We start from the raw sequence: 14,761 nt of genomic DNA, 5'->3' as shown, positions 1-14,761 counted from the left end.
AGCTGTTGTGGACTGAAGGGCTGTACACTTCAATAACACTTTCTTCACACCGTAACATCCTGTATCTGGTGTGAATTTGGAGCAGGACTGAGCAAAAGTTGCACTCAGCCATTTCAGTGAGATTTTGGTGCAGTTATATTGGAGGTTTGATGTACAGGCACATTGTTGTAGGACGCTGCTTTCTAACTGCACTCGACATCCTCCACCTGCTGTATGCTCCTCTGCAGTCTGATTTTAGCAATAGAGGCTTGGATACCAGACGGAGCCATTTGTTGAGCCTCCTACAGATTCTGCACTCAGTGTCAGCAATAAATGTCATGATATTTATGCTAAGAACTGCAATCCATCATATAATCATGAAGGCAATAGGAAAAAAAAAACAGCTACAGGGTGAAAAAATGTTATGACCTTTTCAAGGTCACACCTCAGTATGCAGATATGAAGGTAAATACTGGGATACTAAATATTAATTCCAAGACTTCAACCCTATACAAGAGGTTACCATCCTGGCTCTGTGTGCAGTATTAGCACTGGGAAGTGTTAATGCACAGCCCTGTGGGAATTAACACCATGTCACCAAGAAACCCGATCTCACCAACCTGCCTCCTCTGCCGGCCTGATCTTTTAATTCCCGAGTTGGCAGAAAAGCGTTCTTGGGGCTGGTGTTTTGCCTTCAAGTCAGACAAAGTGATTTGTACAAACATACACATTTGTTTGCCAGCATGACCCCTTTTTATTCGCAGCTTATTAATTTTGGGGTCTGGCAGTTTTGATTTAGTGTCGTCTTTATTCTCTCCTGATAAGAGCCTATTTCTGTCTGAATGGTAAGAATAAAGGGAAGACAGCAGGGAATAATCCTTTACCCTCGTGAACCCAGCAGACCACACATCAGAAGCAGCAGCACAGCAGCAGAATAATGTTAGAATCACACAATTACAGCCTTCACCAGCGGAGCCATGACTGTAGCAAGCCTACATCCAAGAAAGTTTCACTTAAATCTATTGAACCTAAAGTTTCCTCAAAGTGGAGCAGAGCGGAAAATCAGGCTTTAATGTCATGAAAAAATAATGGGTCTTCATTGCACGTGCATGCTGTTCCATCTATTGCACAAAAACTGCTACACACTTTGATCAGTGTGGAATATTTTCTGTTTCTAACTGAAGTTTTAGAACAATGACAGAAAAAATTTGGTGGATTAACATCAAGGACGATCTGCTGTAACATTAAGTAATTCACATGCAACATTGTCAATAAACACATCCACATGTAGAGATCATCATTAGCAGATCCCCCCGTCCAGTTGGTGGCAAAAGTTCAAATGAACCAGCTATAGAGTGCTGCAGGGATCACGACATCACCAGTGAAGATAATCTTCACAAATGAACACCTATTTTATGATTTTGAACGTGTAAATGCAAGCGGCAGAAGTAAAAAGCTAATGTCAGGATATAAACACCCCCACTAAGTAATGATTGTAACTAGAGTTCAAAGTAATGGTCTTAATGTCAGAAATGACCTTTGTAGTCTCATTTAGCTACTTGTTAGCGACTACATTTTTTAAGATACGTAAAAGCTTCAAAACTGACAAGAAGGTATTTTAATATCATAGAACAAAAATGTCAAACTCTCTTAAGCCTGTTATATCACTACATAGTGTAGCTATCTCAAAATATCCCCATAGTGTGTGTCCCAAGTTTCTTTTGAGAGCATAATGATGTAATGTGGTCAATAGATGCAGTAGAACATGCGGGACGAGCAACATAACAATTAGCCAGCAGCAGCTAATGTTACGGGGGGAGGAAGGAGGTCAAGAGGGACTACCTGCGGGGAATAGGTGTTTTGCTGCTGGAGGACACCAGAACGATGCTCCGCCTCTTTCTTCCTCAAGTGAGGAAACAGAACATTCACAGGTCACATAATTCGGTTGAAATCCATACATTTTTTCAAGCACTTGATGAGCCAATCATCACTAAAGTGTATGAGAGAGCCAATAAAAACAAATAGAAGGGTCATGTTGGGTTCATAAAAGAACATTCCACCTAAAAAGTTGTCATCCGCTGCCTTTAAGCTTTCAGCTATACAATGAATTATTTTTTTTACTCCTGTCTATAGCTAATGTTAGTAGGTGAGATCATTCATCATTCACTCTTCTGACTGTTTAATTATGAAGCATTTGCAAAGAAACATTACAAAGCCAGCCTGTAGTGCTAAACTTCATGCTTTTTGACACAATGACACTACTGATAAAGTCAGTCAGATAACATCTGATTATGTTTCAGTCATAGGTGTCTAGCGTATGTAAACTTGCCACCATCTAAACAGTGGTTAAATATCCTGAAACGAGTCTCGACATAACCATGCACGTGCACTACACCTCTGCTGACGGATATGGGACTTAAAATTATGGGCAATAAAAGATTATGAGAGGATTTTCACAACCCTGTGTGTTAAAATGAAGGAGAAAGCCTAATTCAACATCTGATTATGAAATTTTAATGGGTTGGTTTACAGATATTTTTTCTCATTTAGTAAGTCAGGATTTATTGGACTTGCATTTCAAAGATCCAAGTCCAATGCAATGCCCAGGTTTCTCTGTCTCCAATTAGGCTAAATATAATTTATATATTATATTTATAATTTAATTTAATAATTTTTACTATAACTTGCTTCAAAATTGTCTGTGCAGTTTCTGAGCAAGTTATGCACTTATTCTAGTAATGCACTTTCATGTCCATATTGCTCTTTTTGTCTATTTTCCTGCTCAAGAGCTCAGTGCTTTCTCCTGAATCTGATACTGTGATAGCAGTGGAGCTATACTTGCAACTTCCAAATCTACCCCTTCAATCTGAGTGCCTGTCCAGCTTTCAAAGGGCTCAATCAATTCTTAAAACGACTCAGACTGAACCGAACTTTATTTTCTCAATTCACAGATATTGCCGACTGCTGCATAATTTACCACAGAGAAAAGGCACTAACAACAGAACCAAGTGAAATGTGTTTTTGCATTCTGACAGATGACTTTCCTAAGAGTGATGAATCTCGCTTTAGATGATGAGATCAGTGCCCAACTCTCAAATTCATCTTGTCTAACACCAGATGCCACCCACCAACCGAGGACACATCCTGCCTCTCTCCCTACAGACAATACTCTGAGCTTACAGCTAATTAGTGTTTGTGGATGGTATTCCCTGGGAACATGTAATCCTGCTCTCAGTTGTTCTGCATGCAAATCTATAGCAGCTTTTCTTTTCTGGTACAGCGTCTCCTTTTGGTTCCATTGCATAAAAAAGGCAACCACGCTGTGCTGTGACCTTCAGGCTGACACAATATCATGAATCACTGAAACATCGGTTCTGCTTCCAACAAGTCTTGTTACTAAAATATCCAGTTAGTGGCATAATCTGCAGTGATGAAGGACTGTATATCAAGACTAAATGCTACTATACCAACACTATACTTTTTTGCATAAACTCGTGATTGTGTCTGAGACAGCAAGCAATCAAGAGTTTAAAACCTGGAACCAAATTTTTGATCAAACTCTTAAAATTTCATCTTTCAAGTACTGACTGAAATAACTCGGTGCCAAATAGTATTGAAGCTTCTCCAGTCAAACAATACCTGCACTACCTAACCTGTAACTGGTTATTTGTATAGTTGTGCTCACAGCCAATGACTGCAAGCTTTCATGCAATAGGTCTAAATTCATTAAGTATAGTAGTTAAACAAGGACCATGCACAAAACATTCATCACAAATCAGAAGAGATGATTATTCCAGATTTAGCTATTAGCTAATTTCCATCTGCAGTTACTGTGCCTGCCTCAGAAATTGCCACACAGGGATAAATTAAGTTGTTGTTTTTTTTTACTGAATTGAGAAGTAGGGAAAAAAGGAGAGTGTGCTGGTACTGGTACTGGAATTGTTATTTTTAAATGATACAGTACAGAGTATTGGGCATTCAGGTATTAAAGTAACACCAATATTGGGGAAAAAGTCCAAGCTAAAGCCTTTAAAAAAACTGAAGCTGGACTCAACATCTCATTATAAAATATCTCTAAATCTCAAATCTCAGCCAAAGCTTGAACTAAAACAACCTGGTTATTATTCATCAACATCATTATTAATATCCTTAAAGTAAATATGAAACCCAACAAAGAGCTGCAGGTGATGTTCTGGGCATTAGGGTTATCACAATACTACATTTTAAAATTCCAATATTATTAAAAAAAAGACAATGCTTGACACCTTTTTCAACACTACAGCAAAAAGAAGAAAGTTCTATGCACACAAAAAAAGATTTTTTTTTTTTTTAAATAACAATCTGCACACAATGCTGGTACAAAAAAATAAGTGGCTATCTGGTTTTGCTCTGCTGCAAGCCTAATTTCAGTTAGGGAATCTGAACTGATATTTTGAACAAGCAATACGATCTTTTTTTTTTTTATAGCTTCAGTGAATTCAATACTATCCAATGTTAGTGTGTAGACCTTTGATAACCTTATTTGACATATTGTGTTGTATATATTGGCCACATCAGCGCTGTTGCATTGTGTCCACATGTCTCCAGCAGCTTCATAAAAGCTTAACAACAGAAAATGTTTCAGCATCATGCACGCCATCATCCTGCATCCCTCAGAAGCAAAGAGCACAAGCTTCTTTGTAGGCCCACCATGTTGCATCAGTCAACAACCATACAGAGATCATCAGAGACAGAGAGGGCAATTTTAACATTCACAGGAGCAAGAAATAGACCAGAATGCAAAAAGCGTGGCTGTCAAGTCATTTTCTGTAGTTACATCTCTTGCTCTATTGCTCTTTTATGCTGTCACCATCTCTATTACTGCCTCCAACTGTAAGTATAACCCACACCTGAATATCAACAAGCTGGCATTGAACAGGACTATGAAAAAATGCAGGAATGATTAATAACCCTTATACTTTGATACAAGTGAGACAAAAGTAATGCAACAGTGCAAAATTGTTATCCATGTCCTTGGAGAAATGAGAGTCCATTCTATTGGAAACTAAAATAAATTAAGTGATGACATTCAACAGCTTGACTATAGAATAACCTAGTCATTGTATGATAGTTAAAATAGGCTGTGAGCTGCAGTAGAACAACAACTTCCACATCAGAACACACCAATCTGTGTGCATCAGCTTCTACTGGGGGAAATTAAAAGCTTAAGGAAACACTTCATAGAATCTTTGAATCTCTGCTAGAGCTTCATCACAAAATAACTTGGAGAAAGCAATTAAATTAGTAGTAGGCAATTTTTCCTTTACAATTTGTGAATATAAGACCTAGTTTCAATATGAGAGCACCCGTCTCCCGAGGGGCTTTCATAGTGTAGTGGCTGTTCTACCATGCTCCAAGTTCTGAGGCCACTTCTGCAAAGTGTCTTTTTGACTCATGTCCCACTAAATTTAATTCAACTTTCTCATGAAAACCTAATGTATTCAAAGGCAGGGAAAATGTTGAATGAGGGTTTAGATTAGAACATCAGTGTAGCTGATTCTTATCTCAACCTTATTCTTATCCACTGTAGACTACATGTCCCACTTACATGACACTAACTACATGTTCTTACATGTTCTCACACAGTATGAAACGGTCAAAAGCTTGTAAAAGCTTGTTTCAAGCCATTGTTTTGCAGATTTATCTGCATCTTACTTTACCCACATGCAGTAAAGAACTGCCTTTAATAAATAAAATAGATGGACGTATGTTATAGCATTTAAAGATGGAATAATAGCAGTATAAACATAACCTTAGCCATGTCACCTACACATACACTGCTGTAAAGCTGCAGCAATCAGTCAATATATTAATTAGCTGTCAGCTACTAAATTAAACAAACTATTTTGATAATCAATTAACCATTTAAAAAAAATGAAGAAGAAAAAATGTCCCATTTCAGCTTCTCAAATGGGACTATTTTCTGATTTTCTGGTTTCTATAATTCTTTATAACAGTAAACTAAATATCTTTGGGTTGTGACCAAAACATTTGAGGGCATCAACTTGGGTTTTGGGAAACATTAATCAACATTTTTGACAATTTTCTAACATTTTATGGACCAAACAACTAACTGCTGAAGTAAGAAAATGATTGACAGATTAACCGATAGTGAAAATAGTTGTAAGTTACAGCCCTACACTGCTGTATGAATTTAAATAATATAAGAACAATACAATAATGTGCAATAGTGATAACTCAATCAATGCATCTGTTTCTTGTTTCTATTGTTCTTATGATCCATTTTCTCTTGTTCATATCATGCCTAATAAGTATTGTTATATTTTGGTGTTTACCATTTATTATTATACCTTCCTTTTATCGATGCTTGTTATTGCACTATTCCCTTTTGCCGATGTAAGACTGCAAAATTCCCATGCGTGTTGGATTAATAAAGGATTATCTTAACTTATCTTATTTTATCATATGAAATAACTACATCAAATTTGAACAAATGCAAATATGTGCTTCGCACCAGAGCTCCTCTGTGGGATCAGTGAAGGATTATCTTATCTGAAGTGGCTCTTATGCATAGCTTCTGGGGCAAAACTGCAGAAATACTTGGAAATTAAACAATCAAACCTTTCGACAGCAGACTACAACATCAGACTTCCACTCACTGCAACAGAAACTTGATAAAATCTCCAGCTCAGGCGTTTAGCATACGCTGTGAGGCAGAACAAGTTAAAGTGAGTGCCACAGTGACATACATGAATATTCCTCAAGCATGAGAGGGGTGAACACTCAGACTCTGTAGCTGACAGCTCTGTGACGTGGGACTCTTCTTTGCCAACTTTGTTTGTGTTCACTGACTTATGCAAGATTGGAATAACATGCACCATATGCCTGAGGGACTAAAACTGTCATTGCCACTCGGGGGGGAAATTTGGTGTCAATTATAGGTGGACAGCAGGCATTAACCTTGAGGCTGGTGTCAGGGTAGGAGGAACCAGGGTTACTGAGAGTGCCTGAAGTCTTCAATCAGCTAAGCAGACACTGTCTAACTGTTTGTCCTTTTGATCTTTTACTCACTGCCGTAAATCCTCTTCTTGGACCTGCACACGACTACACAGCTCAGTCAAGCACCCTCGGTCCACGCCATTTGGCTCTCTTGTCCCAGACGAGAGTGTCTTCCTCTCAAATACATCTCTTTTTCCTCTCTGGCATTCCAATAGGGCGCCTTTCTGCCCTCTGAACATGAACAGACACGGCAATAAGACAGAAGAAAAACATCCTGTCCATCATGCACACAACAACAGAATCTGGCCATGTGGAATTCCACAATATGTGAAGAGACTAACACTTGAATGAAAAGCCAAAAAAAAGCAGAGTAGGCAGAGGATTTATGGGATCACAGTGTAGGTTACCTTTCTGGTATGTGGAGCTGAGGTTTTTAAATCACAGGTTTGGGAGTATTTCTGTCACATATATGATTTGACCAGACTTGCCTGTCCTGTGCGACACCACTAAACGATGCAGAGGGGAATTCTGGGGAAGAAAACCCTCAGAATGTCGAGCCCCATGGCTGTTGTCACCACTGCAAAAAGGAGCAGTGGACCCCTGGTACGTTTCCTCTTCTGCGGCTCTGTTTCTTCATCTTGCAGTGGCAGAATATCTCTGAGCAATCATTGCAAATAGCAACTTTGCTATCTGTTTTCCAGAAACCTCCACACCACAGACATACGCGGATCACTGCACTTGCCTCATCACTATCAGCCTTTCATCTTGGCAGCAATTTTCATTTCAGGCTAATTATTCATTGTAATTTTAAAGATCGGACAATACCGCTGACATCCTGATACTGTCGCACATCCCTAGAGCTATTCATTTTCTACCAAACTAAACCCATCAACTGTATGACCGTGTAGCGTGCATCTATTCATGGACAAGAGGTTACAGCACAGCTGAGAATGACACCATTGATGTTTACATCCCACACTGCCACAAGCACGAGCTTCTCATGAGTAGATGCACGCTTCCCTCTGCACGGTGATACGGCTGACAGGTGAAGTTGGGTAGACAGAAAATGATTCCTACATGAAACTACTCACAACGAGGTCTGTGGATTATCTTGAGTAACTGGGTCATGAGCTCTGCAAAGGGAAACTGCTGTTGAATTTTTGTTTTGGCACTTTGTGCCCCACAAGCTGAGTGCCATCGAGTTCCATTATATTCAAAAGACGGCAGACATCTCTCACACCAAAACTATCTAGACCCTGGATCTTCAACAGGGGGGCCACGATCCCTTGTGGATCTTCAGAGTTACAAAGTTGCAGCCAAATTATTATTAATGTTTTGTTGTTTTATCAGAATTCAAAATATGTCTGAAAATACACATTAACATGAATCCGACATATTATTAGCAAAGATAAGTTGGCCTATTCGTTAAAAAAAAGCGAAAAATTTAATCTACACAAGACAAGCTTCTGCTTCTGCCTCAGCACATACAGATAACCGCAAATGAGAGGAAAAACATAAAGATGCAAAGCAATATACTATGTAGATTGTGGTCCTTGCCATGTCTCTTTATGAGCCAAGGGGTCTATGGCCTGTACAACATTGAAGACCCCTGATCTAAGTGGATAAATAGCATAACAGGTAGAAGGAAAAATATGCATTTTGATTTTGGGGTGAATTCCCCCTTTAACACATTCCCCCCCAACTTACACATAGAGCAATATTTGCAAGACTACATTAGCATTCTGTCGCCACCCACAACTCTGCCTTTTGCCTCAGTGACAGCTTAAAAAACCTCTATGAAAACCTCTGACAGCCTTATAATCTGCACTTTATATGCTCCACAAAGCAAGACATTAAATCATGAAACGACTCTCATCCTCTCCTTTGTGCCACTGCCTCATAGCAAGGTTAAGTGAGAGGCATTTTTATGACACCAAAGTACAAACTGAACCACCTAAAATATCCTTAGGCAGAGTGGGGTGAGCACGCAGAGGGTAGGTAGTGTTTTGGGTTATTTTTAGTTCTTAACGACCGCCACGCTAGTGGCTGGATAATGTCACCAGAGGTTTAATGTGGTGTGACTTTCGTTTACATCACGGCACAGGTGACTAAAATATTCATTCACACATCGGCGTTGATTGCAAACAACCTGTGGCACTCGCATATTTAGCTTCAGGAGCGAGGACAGCGTGTGGGGTTGCCAGGTCCGCGGTTTTCCCGTGTATGTGTGCAAATGACATGAAGAATACCTATGAATATGGATCCATATTTTTGAATGAAATTTTGTTTATACCCAAATCCTGTCAAACTGACTCAAGGTCAGATCAGCACAATCACACATGCATGCACGTGTATTTATTGTAAGTAAGTAATGAGTAAAATCAGTCAAGTAACATGATAAGGTGTCTTAGATGCAGTACGGTATTGCATTAACTACAGTAAATTACAGCTGCAATGGTTAATCGATTATTAAACTGAGTGCCAACTATTCTGATAATCGATTTGAGTAATTTCTTAAGATTAAAAGTATTTTTTTCTGATTGCAGCTTCTCAAATGTGAATATTTTCTGGTTTCTTTACTCCTCTATGACAGTAAATAAGTACCTGATGCTGACGGTAAACTGTCATAGAGAAGACATTTGAGGACATCATCTTGTGCTTTGGGAAACACTCATCAGGATTTCTGACCATTTTCTAACATTTTATGGCAAACGACTATTAATCGATTAATCATGAAAATAACTGACTATGAAAATAATCACTAATTGCAACCCTACAGTAAATGCCTTAACAACAACATTTATGTTGTCTAGGCAGGTAGGGAGAAACAGAGGAGGTACTGAAAAGACAAAGCAACAGGTCAGTTTTTGTTCACAGTTATATTTTATATATGATAATATACTGTATCTAATTACATAAGGCTATTTTAGGACCTGGGTGAAATAAGTGTCTTGGGAAAACTGCTTTTAACACTGGCACACGCAACATTTATTGTAATATTTTGTAGATATTATAATATATTTTGCAATGACAGCAATGTCGTTGGACTATAAGAAACACCGTACGTGGTTTTGTATGTGCATATTTTGAGTTCTCATTTATTCGCTGGTTTTGAGTTGCTGGTTGCCTGGTTTTGTCACAGAGATCTGGCAACCCTGACAGCACGAGAGGAATCGGGTTAAATTGTATGAACGCTGAATCGCCGTCAGTGACAGTTAAAACAGATAAAACCACAGAACAAACAGACAACACACATGAGGTGACAGAGCTAGCATGAGGGATTTCTAGCTTGTTCTAGCACGTAACTGTTAGCAGCTGTTCGGTAAATCCCTCACCAGTCAGTCAGTCACTGTAACGGTTCATCATCTCGTACTTACCCCGCTTGTGGACGTCAAAATTAGTCCGCACGCACTCAACTTCTCCCGGTGTAACAGTCTACCGGCGTTGTTTCATCACAGCTCAGTCGGTACCGACGCGGTGAGGTGACCTGAGCGGGTGTTGTTTCCGTATTTATTTTCCTCTCAACTGTCTGAACGTTAGCTGTCCGTTGACCGCGCGAGCGAGCGAGGCTTCTTCTTCTCGTGTCTGTCAGTCAGTCAGTGTGCCGTGCCGGCTGCTCGCTCCGCCGCCATCTTGGTTGTGATGGGAATCCGCCGTCCCCGGCCGCGCGCAGGCAGACACACACACACACACACACACTCACACACACACACACACACACACACACACACACACACACACCCTTCTCTCGTGTCTCTGGGTGGCAGTCCTACATCGCAGCCAGCCTCTCCCAGCAGGAAGGATCTCACATAATCTACCTGATGCTGACAGTGCGCGCAATTACATTACCTTAATATCATACTTATTATCGTACCTCTTAGAAGTGATAGTGGCCTGATTCTGGTCTTCATTAATGAAGCATCCTCCTGTCATTACATAAAATTAGTTTATTATAAACAGGGTTGGGAGACAGAGACAGAAATTGTTCCCCCAATACGTAGAGCTGCGCAGATTACTATCAGTGTGAGTATTTTTTTAATTAAAGAAAAGCAAAATTCTCTGATTCCAGCCTCTTAAAAGTGGATGTTTTCTGGTTTCTTTACCCTTCTATTATAGTAAAGCGGATATCTTTGGGTTTTTGGACAAAACTTTAAATTTGAGGACATCATCTTGGCTTTTGAGACACACCAATTGACATTTTATGGACCTGCAATTAATAAATTAATTAAGAAAATGATCAACAGACTTATTGATAATAAAACTAATTGTTAGTTGCAGCTCTACTTATGACACTCATCTAATCTCACAAATCGAATTTAACCGATTAAAAGATATATTAATAGGGAGTGTGTGTTTTGTGTAAAGTTTTTTTCCGGAGCTCACAGGTTCTCTCACAGTTTGGTTCGGTCTGCCTTGTTAGCATAGAAATGGCTGTAATTTTGCCCCATTTGACGTTGTTTTTTTTTGACAAAGCCAGTTGTTGATAAGGACAGGTCACCAAGAGCAGCAGTTTTGAATGAGAGCCTTATTGTTTTATTATTTTGATTGTTTAAATTGTTTGTGCTTCACTAATTAATGTTTCACACAACTAATGTGCTGCTGAATTGGTTAAATAAAATGTAAACTGAGGAAAAGACACCCATTTTGGATCTTATTCTTTATTAATGAGTAGGCGATTATTGATTTAAGAGAAGTTCAGCACTTATGTGTACGTCCAGTCAGTACTGATGCTGAATATTGTCAACATATTTTGTGTTGACAGAGAACACCGAGTTCCTCTGCTGCAAAATCTGTTGCTTTGGTCACTGAAGTAATAGCAATAGAGCAGGGAGGTGATAACACAGCAGTGTGGTCATGTAGACATTGTTGCATGGCTCCATGAGCAGGAAAGCTCTGTTTTCTTGGTCAGTCTAGCAGCACTGAGGAATGTAATGCTTCAATTGACTTCATTTACTATCAACACTGAATGGATATCTACATGAAAGGTGCTGAATTCTCCCGTTGACTTGTTCAACTATCAATTAAGGAAAATGTACAAAAATTATGCCACTAATATGTACCTTACTTTTCTTAGTTCCTGATAAATTGTAATGAATGATCAAGACTTTTTTGTCCCAATAGAACATTTACTAGTCTAGTCTACTTTAGTCTGCTCATGAGTGGAATTTATTTCAGTAACACAATCTCAAATTGTCCCATTTCACTGTGGTTGTGGATGTACTCCAAAACCTGACCAGCACAGTGCCGCAGCCGGTTGGACGTGGTTTTGGCCGTTTCAATTCGGCACCCAAACCAGCACATGCAGCTTGTGCCGACTTGAATTGATAGCTCAGAGTGACAAGTAAACAAAATACCAACAGAAAAACAGTACAGGCTGACAATATTTCACCAGGCTTGTATTAAATCCAGATGGAAAATATGCTCAGCCAACACTTTAAAGCTGTGGGGGAAAAAAAATATTTTAGATTTACCACAGCATCCCCACCACCATACCTGCTGCTATTTAATTATCGGCTGATAATTAATATTATACCTGCTGTCTCGTGTGCTGTGATCCGTTTAAGATGGTTTCCCCCCCCCTTGCAGTTGGCACTATGTAACAAGCAGGACACCAGCATGGCAAAATTTAGCCGAATCAGTGTGTTGCCGATAGAAGCTGTGTTCAGATTGCATGCAAAGTGAGGGTGTTTTTGTAGTCCACATTTATTTAAACCAACTGCACAGGTGACAGCGATACATGACATTAAGGTGATAATGTATCAGAGGTTTATGTTTTTCAACTTGATGTGAAGTTTTTCTCATCAAAAATCTGCAGCTTTAATAAGTTTGGTTCTGAATTTGAATAGTAAAGTTTCTTTAACACAATGTCAGTTGATGCAGTTCAGGACAAATTTGCATCCATTCACGTTGTTGCATTAACTTCATATGCAACTGCTCATCCAGTCCCTTTCAGTTTGAACACAATTTAAAGGTCCAGTGTGTAAGAATTACGTAGATTTATTTGAGCATTAATGTGTCACCCTGGACTCCTGACATTATGAAGTAATGTAGGTGTGGATCTGCTGCTGCTGCATCAGTGCTCAAGGGCTGCATTTTGTTTCTTAATTCAACTTTTCATAAAGAGTTGAGAAAAACAAAAACGTGTCAGACTTAAGTTGCCTTCACGTGATAAGAAAATTGGTCTTGACTCACCACTAGGTAGAGGCAAAGCACAGCGCTACACGTCACATCTACCTCGGATACTAACAGCCAAGCTAACTTTATTTTGATTAAGTTAGTAAATTATGTGCCCATTCACAAATCTTGTCACCCCATCTTACAGCTGACATCCCTCCTAACAGGAAGTCATTGCAGGAACGTAGTTGCATTGTAACTTTTGCGACATGTGACATTGTAGCAACCTACCAAGTGAAAGTCCCAGTGTCTTGCACTTTATTTTAAACATTGCTGGTATGTTGTCCCACCATTTTTAGAGATGCTGGGATGTTTAACGTCGCAGCAACATCATCATATAAACTACAGGAAAAGACATGCAGAAGACATTGCAAAAATACCATTGAATGCTTCCTACATTGGTCAACAGTTGCCGAGGTCAAAGTTGAAATAATTTGAGCTCTGAGCAGTGCACCACGCCAAGGGCAGTGCCTCCCTGCCTAGTTGGGTGCTGCCACTTTCCCCACAGGAAAACAATGGCGCATCCATCACAGAGTGGTTTTACTGCCAAAATCATGCACAGGCACCTTTAGGGTACTTTACCATAATTATTTTTCAGAAAACCGATTTAAAATGCATTTGAAAAAATCAGGTTTGTGTGCAGATTAACCTTAAAGTTACGTCTCAATATATACATACAAACATACACACTAGATGTATGATAATGTGATCAAAAGCAGTATAATTGAACAAAGGAACAAAAGTGTTCAATGTGGCCTGGATTTCCCTCTGTGAGAAAATGGATCATATGGAGCCTAAAAAGAGAAATGTATGTGAAATATTTCTCTACCTGACACTGTAGGTCAATAATGAAAGTCAAAGAGATCATTAGTGAAGAGTGAATTGCATTTTCATCTCCAGGAGGCAAAAGTATGATTTTGGGTTGCATCCAAATACTCCCACTCCAAAAAAACGAGCTTTTTGACTTTTGAAGCTGTGCCATGTAGGGAAATGTATTTGTTCACCTCCTGTTGTTGGCTCCGGTGTTTCAGCAGCATCCACAGTAGAACGAGACGTGTGTTACAATGTCTGAACAAGCTGCCTGATCTGGTTTACATCAACAGGTCAGAGAAAACGCTAGAAAGAGTTTGTGTTCAAGATGTCAGACACAGAGACTTGAAATGCTCCGCTCACATTTCAAGTAAAAGTTTAACCAGTTTTCCAACAATGAGAAAAATGCAAAAATAATCTTTTCATTCTTGATAGTATGAAAGGCTTTACAATGTGAAATGTCTTGATTTAATTACTTTTTAATCATTGAAATTCTATAATTAAACCCAGTGATGCACACATTATAGACATTATATCACATAAAAGCAACAGAGAGAAGAGTCATTATTATTCCCAAGAAACTGAATTAATTTTTGCAAAGGATAAAACACAAACACATTGGAAACAAGAAAAGCAAGGAAATGAAATTGCATCTCCGGTTGAGAACCCTATTGGGCTTAGTTAAATCCTCTCGCCTCAGGATAGAAGTGAAAACATCAAAATGACAAAATAAGAAAGACGTATCTGACCCAGCGAGGAGAGAAATGGAACAAAAAAATTAAATGCATGAATGGAGCCG

The 14,761-nt window shown here is 39.1% G+C and overlaps 1 protein-coding gene across 1 annotated transcript in view; it reads right to left on the bottom strand.

The window, feature by feature from the left end:
- LOC146332559 (C-myc promoter-binding protein-like) overlaps positions 1-10,602 on the bottom strand; it is a 117,661-nt gene extending 107,059 nt beyond the window's left edge. The window contains exon 1 of the mRNA XM_084729882.1: positions 10,356-10,602. The gene's annotated coding sequence lies outside the window, so the exon portion shown is untranslated. The remainder of the gene's footprint in view (positions 1-10,355) is intronic.
- Between the last annotated feature and the right edge of the window lie 4,159 nt (positions 10,603-14,761).

This window comes from Lutjanus erythropterus, chromosome 1 (assembly GCF_056507025.1).
Source record: "Lutjanus erythropterus isolate fLutEry1 chromosome 1, fLutEry1.hap2, whole genome shotgun sequence".
Taxonomy (NCBI): domain Eukaryota; kingdom Metazoa; phylum Chordata; class Actinopteri; order Lutjaniformes; family Lutjanidae; genus Lutjanus; species Lutjanus erythropterus.
The sequence above is the reverse complement of the archived record's forward strand: the minus strand, read 5'-3'. Positions and strand labels throughout refer to the sequence as shown.